This window comes from Drosophila virilis, chromosome 3 (assembly GCF_030788295.1).
Source record: "Drosophila virilis strain 15010-1051.87 chromosome 3, Dvir_AGI_RSII-ME, whole genome shotgun sequence".
NCBI lineage: Eukaryota > Metazoa > Arthropoda > Insecta > Diptera > Drosophilidae > Drosophila > Drosophila virilis.
The window spans coordinates 16,467,679-16,481,315 of NC_091545.1; the positions used below are offsets into that span (position 1 = coordinate 16,467,679).

At 37.4% G+C, this 13,637-nt stretch overlaps 1 protein-coding gene across 1 annotated transcript in view; it reads left to right on the top strand.

Moving 5' to 3' along the window:
* Positions 1–1,227: 1,227 nt before the first annotated feature.
* jim overlaps positions 1,228–13,637 on the top strand; it is a 36,197-nt gene continuing 23,787 nt past the window's right edge. Inside the window, exon 1 of the mRNA XM_032434370.2 lies at positions 1,228–3,152. The gene's annotated coding sequence lies outside the window, so the exon portion shown is untranslated. The remainder of the gene's footprint in view (positions 3,153–13,637) is intronic.

The window sequence follows — 13,637 nt, forward strand, 5'->3', positions numbered from 1 at the left end:
TGTATGTATGCATGTATGTATGCGTGCGTGTATTTTTATTGCTGATTTTACTTCTTCCATTGTACGTCATCTAATCGCTTGATTCATTTTGTGCCCAAATGTAAATGCGTTCTGTAGCTGACAGCTTCGTCGTGTGGCTTTTTTTGTACATTTGTGTGGGTGGCTCTAAGTATACTCTGCATTTGCCGATGCCGCTGCAGTCGCCGGCGGCAGCGCGTTGACGTTCTTCTTTGTTTAATAGCCTTAGATTGTAGCACTATTTTTGGCAACTTCTGCCGCCATTTCTACCGTTATTGAATGCCTTGTACGCTTTATTTGTTATTTGGCCACTCAAGGCACCGCCGCCCACACTCCACACTCCACCCTCCATCCTCTGGCAAATAGCGGCGTTTTGAACTTGAAATTGTTGTTTGTTCGCTTTAGTTTTGCATTTACCTACTCGCAGTCCTGCCGTTGGCGCTTTTGCGCTCTCTTCCACTCTCTTCCGCCTCGACATTCGCGTGCTGTCGCTCGCGCGCCGAGCTTAGACAATGCGTGTGTCTGGGCTTAGGTTCGTCTATTGTGCTTGTGCGGGGCGGGGCGGTGCGGGCGGCTGTCTGCGGTTGTAGTTGTGCGTGTCTAACAGGAAGTGAGGCAAAGCATGTAGATGAACCAAATGACATCGATTACGATAAAACACACGACTATTGTCGCTCTCTGGCTAATTCGATATTCAATAATAATTATCAAATAATAATTGAATCCGTTATCATTGAAATACTTTGCCCAAGTGCCGTCGGCCTGCTGTGCTGTTCTCATATTTCCACCTGCCGACGGCTTTTGCTGTGTTATATCTGATAAAATTGCACAGCATTGAAATGAAAATTGGAAATTGAGAGCTGCATTTTTTGTCTAAATAACACTTGATTCATTTGTAATTTTCGCTAATCGTTTTATGTTTTCTTCAACTTTTTATCACAGGTGCTTTTTGACTGTTTGGAACATTTTTAAAGATTACGTTAAAACGTTGTTGATACTTATTAAAATATTGTTTTGTTAATTAAAATAATAATAACAATAATAATAATAATAATAATAATAAATAATTATATAATACTACGACAAGTCATCATAATAACATTTACAAATGTAATAATAACAATATAATTAAACAACTCAAGTGCAATCAGTTAATAACTTTTAATTTATTTCAATCATTCTATCAATTAATTTGTATATAATTTAAAAAAAAAAAAAAACAAAAACAAAAAAACGAAAGAAAAAAATTCTACAACAACAAAACATCATTAAACGGGAAATAGAAAAAAAAAATAGCAGAAAATTAAAGTTAACTTTCAGTTTTAAGCGAAAATAAAAAGTGATTTTTAGTTAGTTTCTCAAAATTTAACAAACAAAATTCACAACAAAATTTGGAATACTACAACAACAACAACAACAACAACTACTACACAACAACAACAACTACAACAACAACAACCACTGCAACAACAAACAACCAACCGACAACAAACAACAGCAACAATAAAAGCAACAACAATTACAAATAATAATTAAACAAAATAAAAGCATAAATATAATAGTAATAATAGAGAAGAGAACACAATAATAGCAAGCGAATTGTAACCATAAAAGCAAAAAAGAAACAAACTAAACGTAACTGTAAACGAAATAATATAAAACTAAAAATCAAAAACAAAAATCAAAGCGCAACAAAACAGAAATAAAACCAAACACAAACACAGCCAATAAACCAATCCAACAACAGCAACAACAACAAATATAATAAAGCAACACAAAAATAGCAACAAATCGAAACGAAACCGAAATAGCCTTAAAAACACCAAAAAAAAACAAACACAAAAACGCCAATAAACCGATAAACCGATAGCCCGATAAACCGATAAACCGATAACAAAGCAGCAACCGAAACCGAACAAACAAAAAAACAGCAACAGGAACAGATAAACAAAATAGAAAATAGCAACGAAAACAGAATACAGAAAACCGAAAACCGAAAAAGAAGTGAAAAATCAAAAGTCAAATTCCAAAGCCAAAAGCAAAACCAATAACAAAGTAAAACAAAAAAATGAAATAGCCAAAATTTGTTAAATTTTTTGTGTCTCATTCAAACGAATCGTAAAACACAAATTACTAAAAACAAAACAGAAATTAAAGAGTTACAAAAGCATAAATAAAATACACAATTTTTGTCGTTAAAAAAAAAAAGAAAGAAAACTTTTTAAGTTACGGTTTCAATTTTCGTCATTTCGTCTTTAAATTTACGTTCGTAAAACAACAAAAATGTTCTGAAAAAGTCTGGGAGCAAAGCGAAAAACAAGCAGAAAAACAATTTTCAAAACTTTGATGAAAACAAAAAAAAAGGTGAACAATTTGAAGCGATCAAACGAAAAGCGATCAAAACAAGCAGCAGAAAGCGTCTAAAACATTTCGTGTGTGCAGAAAAAAGTTAAAAACAAAAACAAAAAAAAAACAAAAAAACAAAAACAAATAAAATTTATTGTGTGCCAATGTTGCGCAAAATCCATTTGATGTGTGTGTTTTTTGGCTAAGCAAAGCACGAGACAGTTTGAGGTAATATACACATACATATACACACACATATATGCACACATATATATATGTATGTATGCAAAATATCTCGCTCGAGTGTATTGAAAACAATCTAAACTAAAGGCAAATATTCATATCGTGGCAAAACCTAAGAAAATCCAGAAAAAAAACCACAAAAACAAAAATTAACATGTAAAAACAATTTTCCAAAAATCAAAGTAATTAATTATTCGTAGTGCAGAAAGCAAATAAAACAAAAACAAAAACAAAAAAAAACAGATTCAGATAAAAAACTTATAAACAAAAAGCAAACGTTTTAAACTATACATTAAATTATATTACATTTATGATAAAATAAAAAAAAACAACAACAACAAACGGAATTCAATTGAAAACCAACACACACACATACAGACACACACACACACAAAGCATATTTGAGAATTTTAAAAACAAACAGTTGGGCCAAACTAAAATTAACAACATTCCCCACGGACACAGTTTTGAGTCATTTGAAAACCCACTTGGATCAGGAATCACAGACAAAAGCTAAAAAACTCTGTTTGGGATAACGAATTTTGGTAAGTGTTTGTCAAAGTTAAGATTAAAGACAAGAAACCCTTTCTAATTGAAGCAAAAGTTTGGATATATGTATAAAATTTACCTAGGGTACATCACATTTTGTTATCGTTGAGAACTTCCTGAAAGGTTCAAGCTCGATATAATATATAATTTATAGCAAACATTTACGTATCTATTGTATTCTTAGGGGATTTGAGGAGTGTCGAGGAAAATGTCGATAAAGTTTCTGACCATATCCATATTATCTGGTAAGCTTCATAGAAAGTATTACGGACTGAGCTATGCCGGGTAACATCAGCTTACCTCTCTTAATACATTTATTCGAGCATATCCTTATCATCAAAGCTAAATACTGTTTGTTAAAGATTTTGATTAAAACTGTAAACCTTTTTATAAGCATTATGAGATTTGCGATAGATCAAGCTTTATCTTAGCAAAGCTATCTAACTAAATAACTAGAGCAGAATTTGATGCACTGTTTCTGTTAGTTTGTTGGCAAAATTCAAAAAACGAATTATAGATTTAAACTTTAGAGTATTATTGAGTTTTGCATATTGACTCTTAATTATTGGAGTATAACATTCGCATTTTTGATAAGAATTCTTAGTTCCTGCACATCTCTAATGAGAATACACGAATTTCTTATCAATTGAATTGCGCCTGGTAATTAACTATTTTTATGATAAGTTCAAATACACTCTGTATAATTCTCGGGTAATGCCTCTTAAAAAATAATTATAAAATAAAAGTACAGACTGGCGCAAAGCAGAGCGTACGCATAAGGTGTGCGAGTGAGACGGAGCTTTGGTTGGCGCATTGTGCGAAAGAGATGGCGCCAATGCGCGCCAAAAAGCAGGCAATAAAAACGGTGCTTAACGCTGCGGCCATCCAACAAATAGCCCCCTATTATATAACGGACTTATATACACATCAGCACATATATGTCCACTATATGCATGTGGGTAAGTGTGTGTGTGTGTGTGTGTGTGTGTGTGTGAGCGCTCATCTACATGCAAATTGCATTTACGCGCAAAAAATTAATTATTGAAAAAATTGCGCGGACAGGCAGAAGCATGCGAGCGCAAAAGGGTGAAACAAGCCACCCAAAATGCCCCAAACCCCCCTTTTGAGGGGGGGCACGAAAATGCCAGTGGGCAGCGGTCAATGGGCGTGTGTGGCTGTGCGGGTTGGGGCTGAGGCTGGATAGGCTGCTGCTGCGCCTGGCAATTGAAAATCGAAGCACAAAAGTCGAAAGGATGGCGAACAGCAAACAAAAAAAAAACGTAGAGGAAAAAAGGAAGCATTACACATATTTTTAAATGAATTGAAATAAAATTTCGTACATAAAAATGTGCGAGAGAATGAAATGAATTACGTATGTGGCGGTTCGAGTATGTGTGTGCGTGCGTGTGTGTGCGCGTGTGTGTGTGCATAAAAGTACAGTTGACGCCATACAATTTTAACAGCAAATGGCAGCAGCAGGCAGAGGCGTAGAGGAAGGGGTTGGTTGACGCGTACGCTTGGAAGGGGTTGGTCAGTCAGCATCCTTTTGACATGACAGAGCGTCGAATGTGGTCTGCACACATCCAACTGTGCGAGTGTGTCTGCGTGTGTGCGAGTGTGTGTGCGTAAGTGTGAAAGAGACTGAGACTGTCTGCAGTGGGTATTATAGCTCTTTTCCACGCCCGCCGCCCACGCACTGCAAGTGGCTGCACTTGCAAGTACGCCTGCTCTCCAAACGAGCGCAATTATATTGCTCTATAAGTGCGTGTGTGTGTGTGTGTGTGTGTGTGAGTGTGAGTGCACCCAGCAGCACTTGTGTACCTGAAGAACATGCAGAAGAGTCACCATAAAATGGGCACTGCCTGATGAGAAAAGAGGAGGCATTCTGCTTTATTCTTAATTACAGGCATTTCAAGAACTTATCATCATATTAAGCCTTAAATGGTTATCAAATATTGTTTTGCTCTAACTAAAATACATTTATACTTCGAGTAAACTCTATAATACTTCAAGGCTGTGCTTTACTATTTTATATATATATTTTTAATGTTGACACAACGGTCGACAGCCTGAGTAAAGGCTCTAACTAAAGTTGATTCACACTCTGCCTTGGCTTTGCATTTCTAGCCAAGTTACGTGTCTAGGCTCGCCTTTCGAGCATTACGTTGGCCAGCGTTGGCATATATCTAATTATTTTCCAGATATTTTCCACATGACGACAAATTCTAGCGGGTTTTTGTGAGTCGACGCCTGAGCCCTGCCATTAACGACAGCTTTAATTTACATCGTTTTTCTTTTTTTTTGCCTTTTGCTTGCCATTTTAGTTGGTTTTATTTTCTTTGCGCTTTTCCTTTTATTTCCGCTGCGTGTGCAGTTGGCAACAGCAGCTGCAGCAGCGCATAAAAAAGTTAACCGCCGACCAACACCCACCCAAAGCGACGCATCCAAAAAACCACTCAGAAATTGCACATTTTGTGCTTTTCTTTTTTTGCTTTCTTTCGTTTTTTTTTCTTTTTTTTTTTTTTGAGCTGCATTCTTTTCCATGCCATTGCGTTAATTTTATTGCAGCTGCTGCGCAATTTTCATTTTATTTTCATTTTTTGCAACATTTTTTCTTGCAGTGTCATTGAGTGCGACTACACATAAAACAAAGTCTAGAGCAAACGTGACATATCATTACCCACAGCCAAGAGCCAAGGGGGAACATCGCCAGTTTTTTGGCCTAAAACATCAGAAAACATTGTAAAATAGTTGCTTTTTTTTTTTTTGCAACGAAGGTTTTCTCTTTTGTTTCGCCGCTAGCAAAATTAGGGTATTGCTGCGTGGGTGGGTGGGAGGTAGGGGGAGGGGGAAGGGGTTGGGACAAGTTGTCGAACATTTTATGTACTTGGAGCTCAGAACAGATATTTATTATATATAAAGTTTTGCACGGAATTGAGTTCTAATAAGAGGCAAAAACTAGAATTTTTAAACATCTAAAAAAAAAAAATGTTATCAAATATTTAATCTATAACTAATTTAGAAAATTAGTAGAATTTTCACAAAAATTCGAAATCAATCTTGGTTCTAAGTCAGATTTCCTTAAATATAAAGCTTTCTTCTAATCTTGATCAATAGTAATTCTTAATTTAATAATTGAATTGGCTTTTCATTAAGATTAATCTTTCTTCTGTTTCCCTCAGCCTCCGCCAAGGTTGTTCATACGATTCGAACTCTACAATAATTAGTCTAATACGAAAATGACTTTAAAGTCTAGTTCGTTTAATTACAGATCATAGACAAAAGTAGCTTGGGTTTGTTTTGGAATGCCCCCCACCCCGCCTCGGCCCGGAAGCACGTATGTCAACTCGCATAACGCAGCCTTTTGACAACTTCAAAAGCATTTTGGGCACATTCATTTAGGGTTTTTCTACTTTTTGCGCTGCAAGTTGAATGCCCCCGACCCAAACGAACATAGCTGGCACACAGCTATCCTCTGGCAATAGGCAATAGGATGCGGTGCTAACCAACTGGTTGCATTGACGGTTGCAACATGCCCCGCTACCCGCTGCCTGCTGCTCCACTGTGCCGATGCGGCAGCAACTCGCAGGCAAGGCCAACCTGCAGCTACGACATGCGGCTGGCTCTAAATGCTGGCCAACCCTCATTCCAATTTAGGTTTAGTTGGGCGGCTGGGCGCGCCTTGTGGTGGAGCTGGCCAGTTAAGGGGCGGGGAGCAGGAGCCAGGGGATGGTGTGGGGTTGCGCCATGTCTGCCTCGCTTCCTGTTGCCTGCAAATCGCGCACATTTTCGCTTTTGTGTTTTGACATTCTACACGTACTCACAACGACGGCGCGCACAAGGCTTAGATGTTGTTGTTGTTGCTGTTATTTGCTTTCATGACTTTCACTTGCAACACGACGCATTGTGTCACAGATTTGTTTTTGTATCTAGATGCATGTATATGTCTATGCACAGATACAGATACATTTGCATGTGAAAAGTGCTTAATTAGAGCTCTCCTAAATATGAGAAGCTTGCATGTTTTATATTATTTTAATTGCTGAACGTATTTGAATAGATCCCACAAATTGGGTACTGTTAAGCAACATGATGTTGGTATTATGTGGGGCGAAGGAGTTCTTTTCTTCAGCATGTCAAAAGTCAAAACTTAATCTCTAATTATACATCTGCTGATAGATCTTATAGTATTTATGATAGTGCTTATTAATATTCCATAAATACATTCTAGCTAAAATAACTCTTTATATTATAATCACTTATCTAAACGATCTTTTATTATTATTTTTGTTTTGAAAGAAGAAGAAGGGCTGCCCATTGCATGTCAGCCGCCTATCAATATTCTGCCTGGCAACGCTGGCGTATGCGTAATATTTCCATACGCCTCGTGGGCTGCTGCACTTTTCGCTTTTTTGTTTCGTCAAGGATTGTTTTGTCGCGTGCACTTGTTTCCACTCGCCGTCGGTTGGCATGCAACAATAAATGCTTTTTGCCTCAATCGCAGGAAAAATAACTAAAACAAATGAGCGCATTTAAATGTATTTCACTCTGTGTACATTTTGGCTATGCGGGAAACCGGAATGTTGCGGCAAATGTTGCTAATAAATATGCTGTGCATGAGAGAATTAACCCAAGTAGGAGGCCTGACCCTCAGGGATTACTAATTTAATACAGTGTGAGCAGAGTGTAAATAATAGTAGTATACATATATTAAATAGATAATAATAAAAGTATGTCGCATAAAGAGCTATGCTTTAAGCTAAAGGAATTCAATCGAAGGTAGCTTACCTAAAAAAAAAGAGAATTTCATTTTTACTTTGAGTCCATTCCCTTTAGTTGGCCGCACAATTCTAAACTCCGAACTGTTAAAACGTATGAAAGATATTTCCAAAGTAAACTCAGTCAACAATAGCTTTTAAAATAAAATGGATATGCAACTATGATGAGGACTTTTACCCACGCCCGCTCCTGTGTATAGAATTTGTTCTTTCCAGCAACAACAGCGACTACCTACAATGATGGCCCCTCACAAGTGCACTTTTTGCCAAGCGGCACCAAAACACACACAACAACAATTGTGTGGTGCCTGTACAAAGGCTCCACAATGGAGCAGGCACAAGAATATAGTTGCAGCGCCCGCTCCCCACTTTGGGCAACACACTAAAATGTGGGCGTTGCCAACATGGCAATAAAAAATTTAAACCCGCGACTGCAAATGCGACTTTGTAGGCGCCTCGTTCCATGCGCGCATTTTCCTTTACTTAGTTTTCCCGCTTTATTGTTGTTGTTGTATTTCACTTGATTTATATTGAAAGCTGTCAGTGGAGAAGACCCAAACGACGTCCAAATTGGCGTTTCAACGATCCACAGATTGCACGGTAGCTAAAGCTGTCCAATTACCTTCAAATATTACTTCAAATACAATTTAAGTAGCAAAAAAAAAAACATACTTTAACAGTTTAACAGAGCTTTCAACTTTAAGCGTAATTTATTTTATTTAAATATATTTATTTACCTTAAAGTTAACATGAGTTTTTTTTCCTATTTATTTAAATATATATTAAATGTATACATTAATTACTAACTTACAGTTTAAATGAGTCCTTTGCATATTCTTTAGTTGCATTTAACCAACAGTGTTTTTCACAGCGAAAGCTTTAAATCTTTTATGCAGAGCTTAAAACTTCCTTAAATCTTGTGTGAGCTTTATGTTTAACAGAGCTTTGAACTTTAAACGTATTTATTTGAATTTGAGATAATTTTTTGAAATTTTCCTAATTTATTTAAATGAATATATTGAAACTTTTACACTTATTAAGATTTTCTCAGCGCTAGAAAAGCTTAAAGCTCATTGCAGGCAGCTCATATCACTTAAAGCTCTCCTTAAAGCTCTATAATTCCATTAGCTCAACCGAACTGTTAACGAATGTCTATAATTACATTCTTTCGCTCTTGCGACTCTTTTGCAAATCTTCTTATATTTTGCATGATCTTGTATTGAAGGTGCTTAGTTTTTAGCCAATTTGCGACCTATTATCGATACATAAAGCAACGTGTCAAACGAGTCTAATGCAATTAACTTAAATGACTGCAGGAAAATGCAATTTAGCGAAGTATATATTCAACTACATGACAAAAGGCGACAGCGAGCAACTTAAATACCAGAAAATATCAACAAAGACAGTCCGAAAGCGGGAAGATAGTAAACAAATAAAATACAATAACTAAGCGGGTACAGTTTACCATTTGACAGGTGACAAAATGCAACCGTGCGTAAGTCAACTTATCGCTATCTCTCTCTCTCTCTCTCTCTCTCTCACTCTCTCACTCTCGCTCTCTCTAGTTAGCACTTTCTGCGCTCTCATGCGTAAGGTGTGAAAATCCGCACGCACCTGGCGGAAAGTCGGGTGGCAAAACCGAACAAAAGGCGCCGCTGCCCACGCACACTACGTCTGGGATTTGTCTAACGGCATTCATGTAAATAATAGGATTATTTAAGGGCTGACATAACGGGCCAGGGGTCGGTCAGGGCGTCACGACCCTTAAGTAGCTGTCAATAGCGAACAGCCCAACTTGTCGAGCGCCCCTCGCGTAGAATGTGTCGTATTGCAAATTGAAGAAAAATAAATAAATTTATCCAATTTTATATATCTGAGCTTGCAGAAAGCGAAATCTACTGCCCATTACGTGCCCGTCAGTATTATCGTGCGCCAGCCTGTTGCTAATTTATTTATGGCCCATTTAAATGTTGCCTCGAAATTAGATTTATTTGACCAGCTGACTGATTGGTGATCGTTTAAAATGAGCGTATTATGAGTATTAAATATTTTTGTTCACAGATCTTTGAGAAAATTTGTTTGAGAGGCGTTTCACGCTTTCCGCAAATCCGCTTATCCGGATTGAAGAACAAAATATGAATCCGATCACTTCTAATTTGTTAAAAGTTTAAAAAAATTTACGGATGCTAAAATGTCAATCCCATAAAGAGTCAATCCCATTATAATTTCAAACGTTCTCAAGCTCAATTCAGCGATTGCGAAAGATCCACTACGTTTAGTGGAATTGCGGGTGAAAGTGTTGTGTCTAAGCTTTCCTGGCGCTGCAATTTCGCCTGAAAGTGAAAACGGGCAATTTGATTGGGGCAAACTCTGAACTGTTGCCCACATCCTTAGTTCCCCCAATTGGCGTGCCCTTCCCCGCCTTGCCACTAATGGCAAAATGGAAAAACAAGTTTTTAATACAAGGCAAAAGTTTTCATTTTGCGCAGACGGCCACGAGACAAAAGGCAGCCCATTATACCAGGAAATAAAATAATAATAAAAAGGATTTTCAAACTAGGTTTCGGCTAGTAGAATTTTCAGAGGGAAATATCAGCAGAAACATATCTAGTTATTCCTGGACAAACTCTTAGGGTTACAATTAATTGGATCAATGTTTATTTACATTTAAATATTTAAGTGGACTTTTTAAGTGTTTTAAGTGTTAAAAGTAAATACAAAATTATCAATAGGGTATATTTAGGCTTGTTATCAACAAATTGAAAAAAGTAAAGGAAAAAAGGTATTCTTCAAACATTTGAGATAAGCGTGAAGAATAAACAGTATCAAAAAGAAGTGCAAACAAAATAATACCCTAGTGTAATCAAATATCAAATCAGAAATCTAGAAATCCAGAAACTGTGAATGAATATTGTGACTGCATAGAAACCCCCGCAATATTATTATCGTCCACCCGCAGCCCCTGCGCCACACAGCTCGCGGCTGGCGGAAATGTCATAATATTCATTCAAAACTGTGCATTTTCTTTATTTGTTTTTTTTTGTTATATTTTTGCCATGTCTGAAAGGTAAACAAAATCAAATCGATAGGTTACTGAACCAAAAAGCAAAGCCAAACAGCAACTGAAACAGAAAAACACCAAAACCAAATATTGCAAATGCAATAACGAGTACAAATATATATTCATAGCAGATACAGCTACAGATATATATATAGATATAGATATAGATATATACATTTAGCAGACATAACTAGAAGTGTTGCCAACAAATTCTAAAATTAAGCATAGTTTGCATCTTATAATGCCGAACACAATAGAAACTTGCTAGTTGTGTATCTTGAGGATGCGTTTATTTTAAGACAACTTTCTGAAAATGTTTTTTCTTTTTCTTTGACTAAGTTTACAAACCCTTGCACCGGGTGGTATCAACTATCAAATATGCAACGCAGAATGCGATGTTTGCGGCATTAAGATGAGAGCAGTTTAGTCCCTTATATACCAGGGTATTCACTAGTCGCGCACTCCCGTTCTCAATATCTAACTAGTTTCAATAACATGAAATTTATGGATTGTTAGCCAAATATTGTTTAATACTAACGGATATAGCCCGGCTTTGCACAGGCACATCTTTTAGTTGAAATATTGGATATTATTTCTGCCACCCTATTCTAATCGTACTTACCTTGAACCCTGCGTATCAAATTATATATTGCATAGATATTTCTAAATGAGTTTGCAGTTGATTGCAGTCAAAGTTTTGCGCGCCATTCGGTTTCGGTTCGTTGATACACTTAATTTGTGCTTGAATAATGTAGAGCTTTAAAAATGAACTTTACGCTGAAATGCAAAGTTCGCAAATGCGAATTTTAAGCAAAATGTGGTACAGCTGTTTTCCACGCAGTTTCCGCAATTACGCGTGGAAGATTTCCTAGATTTCACTGTTTGGCATATGCATTGAACATCCAATCAGTCTGGCACACAGTGCGTCTGTTTTACAGTGAGTTTATCAAGCAGTCAGTCGGTCAATCAATCAGTCAGTCAGTCAGTCAGTCAGTCATCAGTTAGTCAGTTACACACTCTGTCAGTCAGTCCGTATGCCACCAAGTCGGCCTATCAGTCAGTCAATCAGTCACTCAATCAGTCAGTCAATCAGTCACTCAACCAGTCACTCAATCAGTCAATCAGTCTGACAGTCAGTCTGTCATTCATTTAGTCAGTCAGTCATCAGTTAGTCGGTTAGACTCTCTGTCAGTCAGTCCGTATGCCACTAAGTCGGCCTATCAGTCAGTCAATCAGTCACTTAATCAGTCTGTCAATCAGTCAGTCAATCAGTCAATCAGTCAATTAGTCAATCAGTCAGTCAGTCAAACAGTCTGTCAGTCAGTTAGTCAGTCAGCCAGTCGATCAGGCAATAGGTCAGTCTGCCAATCAGTCAGTACATCAGTCTGTCAGTCTATACTGACTAACAGTTATTATATATGCATGCTAGAGCATTTAGCAGTCGGGTCTAGGGAAGTCAGTTCTTACTTAAATTCATTTAATTTTTTGCCTATGTCTTGAAATCACATTTAAACTTGTCGTTCTGCGTGCTTTTGTTGTTGTTGTTTTTGCAACGTTGCCAAAAATTGAAATAAAAATAAAATAAAAAAACGAAACGAAAGTAAACAACATGCAAAAACGGCAGAAAAGACACGACGAGACGTTGTCAGCAGTTGTTGTAGATAATTTAGTTTATTTTTTTTTTTGTTTTTTGTTGCTTTTTATATTATTTTTTAATATTTTACATATCTGGCAGCAAATTGTGACCTATGTATATCTGGATAACCACATATCTACATGTAGCTCCCCCCTCCCCCCCTCCTTCCTCTACCTTCGTGCACGCTCAACATGTTTTGTACTTATTTGGCATTGTTGTTGTTGTTGTTGTTGTTGTTGCTTTCGGGTGCCTCTCTTGTTGTTTTTTGATTGTTTATACAAAAAAATTGGTTGTTTATTTATAAAATATTGCATACACATCATACAATAATTTACTTTATATTGTACATGTGTCTTTCCCCGGCCCCGCCCATCGCGGCACCTGTCAATCTAGCCCGCACCCCTCTGAATTGAATAGCCCCGCCTTACCCCTGCGGCTCAACGTTTTCGTCAACCCGGAAAACAACGAAATCAAATGAACAATTGCAAATTTCTGTTCTTCGGTCACGATAAGTGACTGACTGAGTGGGCGTTGCCACAATTCCGGCACGGTGGGCGTGGCCGGGCTAGTGGCTGGGGGGAGTATAAAGATAGAGGGTTTTCGTTTTGAGCCGTTTTTTAGCTGAGTGTTGGCCATTGTGGGTGTCGTTCTTAACTGATTGCCTAAACGGTTGAGTGTGTGGGCCGATTGAGAGATTGGTCAGCGAGTCTTGAGGTCGAATTGCAGCTAAGATATCGGTCAGTGGAGTGGGAGGGAGATGGCCAGCAGATCAGAGAACAGAGAGTTTTAATGGGTCGATCAGCCATCAATTATATCATAGTACATAAGAATAGAAGGATGTAGCTCTGCAACCCAATCTTAGCTATAGATAAAAAGATCGCCGATCAATCTGAAAAACAATATAACGCGATCTTAGCTGAAAGCTGCCATATGTTTTATAGTTGTTTGTAGTTGCTTTAATCCTATCAGCTGCCCTTTCCCGAAATAGCAGCAGCTGTCATTTTCA